Raw genomic sequence first — 5,279 nt, 5'->3', positions numbered from 1 at the left:
AACCCCTCCAGGAGGCTATGTGGTGGGGATCATGGGTCGTGCCCAGACACCGGGCACCTATAGGTTTCTCTGAGGCAGGGAGTGGGTAGTTCTCGACTAAGTGTGGGCCGTCACACTTAACACACCACAATAGCAGGGAGCAGCAATTCCTCGTATGTCACAGATATTGGCAATAGCGACAGATGACAGGGCTGTTGTTGCCCTCATACGATTCAGTCCAGAACTTTTTGTACTCAAGATACTGGATTTAGTAAATGAACTCTATGTCCTGCCTCTGGGAAAGAAAGACGACATGGGTAGGGCAGGGGATCGATGCCTGGGTCTAAGGATTTCTCTTGCTATACTGGTGGACCAATGGGTCCTCAAAATGCAGCCAAAGCAGTTCCTCCTTGACCTCCTCTGCTGTAGCGTCCGGTGGCAAGTCCTTGATGACGACTTTGTTTCAGAGATTACACGATGCCTGGTGAGTAAAGTAAGGCATCGTCTTTGATTTGACAAATTCAAGAACGGTAAGATAGTCGTCCCTACAGACGAGGAGGTATTTCACATGATCTTTTTGGTAAACAGCCCACAACTGACCGAAGAGGAGCCACTGGAGCTCAGTGTTCAGTTTTGTATAATTAGTGACGTTATACACCACAAGAGGGGGTATCCTCCCTTTTTCAGAGGGCTTGACGGGGCCTCTTGACAAGGACGGTTCGGAGCAGGAGCCATCACCTCATCCACAGGATCATTCGGTGCGGCGTCCCCAGGAGGGAGATATCAGAGCCCGATCCGCTATCATCACGGCCCACGTGGGCGGAGGAGCGTCTGGATCGCCTGGAGTGACGGCCAGAGGACTTTCTGACAAAGTCAGGATGCCCAGAAGATTCGCCACGTTGGCGGGACAACGTAGGAAGAGGTGCACTCTTAGGTACAGCCAGGTCGTGGTCAGACACAGCCTCATTACGATAAAGATCAATTATTAAGCGGTCCGGTGAGTCGTCGGAGGACGACGACACGGAAGAACGGACCCTGACACGAGACGGTGGACAGTCATCACGGTGGTCACGGTGATCGGTTTCAGTGCCGGTGGTTTCCAGCGGCGATTTGTGGCGTTTGGCGCGATTCAAACGATACTTAGCCCACTGTAAGGTGGGCGGAACGTCAGGCGCGACTGGAAACTGGGGTGAGCGGCGTTTCTGACGCGATTCACCCAGAGAGGCGGCGGTGGAAGAGTCGGCGACCCACGAAGGTCGCTCCGCGGACTCCTCCATGGTAGACATGTGTCCACCTGACGTAGCAAGGCTCCCAGCACGAGAGGACTACGCACTCCAAAATCTTCCCAGCTAATCTGGGGCAAAAACTACGAAATACCAACGCCAAAAAACGCAGTTAAACAACGCTGATATACGGTGAAAAGTAGAACTACACGACACAGAAACGCACTCGTACAAGAAAAACACGTTCAGGGACCCAACCTGTAGCACACTGTCAAGTTTCGCCACGAGCACTATAAAACTGTTATGATGTTGCCATAACCAAAGATAATTTTTTCCGGTATCGGTAATATGACTGGAAAATTCATAGCTGTGTATCAGCAACAGCATTGGTGATAATACACTATCCTCAGCTACACTTATATGAATGCGTTTTAGTCCTGAATGTTTCACTAAACGTTTAGCCTTTTTCGAGGTTTGTGTTATATGAGGGTGGTTTGAAAAGTTCTCGGAATCACCACGAGAGGTCAGCGCTATCACAACGAGTTGTTCACTAGATATTCATTGGACTGTTTTCTGTAAACACGTCTCACGTCAGTGCTCATGGAAAGAGAGCTGTGGCGGTGACGTGGCTCTGTTGTTGTTCCAGCGTAGTGATTTGCGAAGATGGAAGAAATCGAGATTCGAGCAGTGATTAAGTACTTCGTAAAGAAAGGTATGAGAGCAAAGGACATTCATACCGGTTTCCAGAATACACTGAGGGACTTTGCTCCTTCATATTGAACTGTTGCCAAGTGGACAAATGAATTTAAATGTGGTCGGGAGAGCTCAGATGATGATCCGCGCAATGGTCGGCCAAGATGTGTCACTACTCCAGAAATCATTGCAAAAGTGCACAAAGTGATCATGGAGGATCGCCGATTGAAAGTATGTGAAATTTCTCACGCTTGTTAGATGTTATCTGAATGGGTATATCACATTTTAACTGAAGAATCATAAATGAAAGAATTATCTGCAATATCGGTGCCGCGACTCTTGACGTTGGATCAAAAACACATGAGAATGGACATACTGGAACAATGTTTATCCCGTTTTAGGAGAAACGAACAAGATTTTTTGCACCAGTTTGTGACCACAGGTGAAACTTGGGTGCACGACTATACCCCAGAGACAAATCAACAGTCAAAACAGTGGAAACATGCTGATTATCCGCCACCAAATGAAACAAAGGCAATTCCTTCTTCATGGCATCAGTGTTCTGGGATGCGAAGGTGATTCCGCTTGTACATTATCTCCACACTGGGCAAACCGTTACTGGAGAATACTATCTAACCTCCTCGACAAATTGCAACAAAAGGTACGCGAAGAAAAGGCCAAGTTTAGCAAGGAAGAAAGTCATGTTCCATCAAGACAATGCACGCCCACACACATGTGCTGTCTCCATGGCTCCGTCAGCTTTCCATCTCTTCCCAAAACTGAAAATTTTTCTTTGTGGACGAAGATTCACTTCAAACGAAGAATTGATAGCCAGAGTTGACAACTATTTTGCAAGCCAGGAGGAAACTCATTTTCGAGATGGGATAAAGGCACTGGAACACCGTTGGACCAAGTACATTAATCAACAAGGAGACTACATTGAAAAATAAAAAAAGTTTCAGTAATTTAAGTACTTTTTTTCTATTCCGTTCCTAGAACTTTTCAAATCACTCTCGTATCTACCCCTTGTACCCGATTTGCTAGCCCGTCTGTTAGCCGTTAGCTATACCTCCTATTCCTAATGACGGTAGCTTATTTAGTAGAACCTTATGGCGAATAGTATCAGAAACCTTTACCAGATCTAGGAACATTCTTGTCAAGTACCACTTATATAAATTCTTTACTTCTACCACTTAGGAACCCAAACTGTGATGCATTTACAAGGTTGTATTTATTCAAGAAATTCAGGTTCTTGTACTGCACAACTTTGAATTTCCATACACCAAGAACTAGGTGCTAGTCTTTATGCGAAGCGTATGTTCTGTCAGGATCATTCTGCATGTTACTACCTTTTTGTACTGGAACACTGCATAATAGATACCAATTTATGTATGGGAAGATCGATTCAGCAACTAACAAAATGGTTCAAATGGCTCTGAGCACTATGGGACTCAACTGCTGTGGTTATAAGTCCCCTAGAACTTAGAACTACTTAAACCTAACTAACCTAAGGACAGCACACAACACCCAGCCATCACGAGGCAGAGAAAATCCCTGACCCCGCCGGGAATCGAACCCGGGAACCCGGGCGTGGGAAGCGAGAACGCTACCGCACGACCACGAGATGCGGGCTCAGCAACTAACAGCTGCCACTAAATCACACCTGAGATGAACAGTAATAGTCCTGTCACACAACATTAATTCGTCAGCGTTCTTTCTAAGTGAATTCTCAATCTAGTAAAAAGTCTGATTATTTACCAGAGTCATCGGCATTTGCAGTCTCTGGAGTGTGTAGCTTCTTTCTCTTACGGGCCTAGGGCACCTTGATTACGTGATTTAAATTCCGTGCGTGCGTTATACACAGGTCAAAACAGGGAAATGAATAGTATTAATAACGACCAAGGTATACGGTCTTCGCGATGAATCAAATTCAACATCAATGCATATCACTCGAAACAGCCATTAGCCCAGTAAACCCTGCCAAGGACAACCGCAGTACGCTACGACGCAGCTGCGGCGGTCACGAACACCGGCAAACAGCGAAAGAGCTGTCTCAGCGCTGTATGTAAGCAGCAACGAAAATTTAACGGCAGACTGCACCGGTATTTGACGCGCGAGAGACTTTCAGTGCGCTCGAGGCGCCGCCATATGCATTCCGCAGTGTATCGCGGAGCAAGAGAGCGACAGTCAATGCCCGTGTGTGTTGAGGATCAGACGCCTTCGAGAGGAGGAAATGCCTCGCTCGGTTTTTCGGTTTCCCGGAACCTGCTTCTGCCGCCACCACTCCAACCTGCACGAAACATTCCCCGCCGTCCTTCGTGTGATTTACTGCACACCGCCCGCTGCGACCAAAATATCCCGCCATACTGCTGCTGCGGCACGCGTCGCGTCGGGATGCGATGTGACGACAACAGGTGGCTCTGGCGTAGCTGACCCACCTCACACCAGGACGGACACGTCCCGTCTGCCGTGCGCATGCCGGGTGTGTAGCCTGTTCTACACGAGCGTATTTCTTGTTTGTTTCTTCTACCCGTGTTGGGCATGCGTCACGTGACACCGAGTAAATTTACCTCCGAGCAAGTTTGCGAATAGGTTGGAGTCGCGTATACATTTCAGAAGCCCCCCCCCCCCACCTCTCTTTCTCTCTCTCTCTCTCTCTCTCACACACACACACACACACACACACACACACATAAGCGGCGGTATGCAGCTGTCCGTCGTCATATCGCCCCATCTGTCCGGTGTGGACAATCGATCGCTTACCACTCGATAACTCCCAAGTGTTCCGATGAATCGCCGGTGATCGTGTGTGGAATATTGCCTGTCTGCGATCCGTTTGTCTAGTTCACGTGTGGGCAATCGGTATCCTGGTCCGCAGTTCGTTTCAATCCGGCCTCCGGAAGAAATTCGTGCGACAGACAGAGAGTGGCACTCGCATTCTGCAGAGCCGGTGACGCATTTTCCGGTATTTACCATTCTGTTTTTCGCATTATTCCATTTTCCGTTCTGTATTATGCAGCCGATGTATGGTAAATTCAAGCGATTTTGACTTTCAAGCTTTTTTTAAAATGAACGAGGAAATGATGGCTTAAATTTATTTAGTGTTATAGAAACTATCCATGCGTGTGCGATCAGTCATCAAAAGTGTTTTTGGACAAATATTTAACGAAAACGATTGCTAATAGCGTTTGTGAATGTTAACATACATTTTGAAGACCTGCCTATGGCCAAAAATCGCAGAGTTACTCCTAAATGCTTGTCGACTGATATTACCACTCTCATCGTTATACTTTGTTTTTCTATTATTTCTCGTATTAACATTAGTAAATAATTCTTGTCCATTGTGGACGTACGAGAACACTGAAACTGTTGAAACTGAACTAC

Source organism: Schistocerca americana, chromosome 4, assembly GCF_021461395.2.
Source record: "Schistocerca americana isolate TAMUIC-IGC-003095 chromosome 4, iqSchAmer2.1, whole genome shotgun sequence".
NCBI classification, from domain to species: domain Eukaryota; kingdom Metazoa; phylum Arthropoda; class Insecta; order Orthoptera; family Acrididae; genus Schistocerca; species Schistocerca americana.
The sequence above is the reverse complement of the archived record's forward strand: the minus strand, read 5'-3'. Positions refer to the sequence as shown.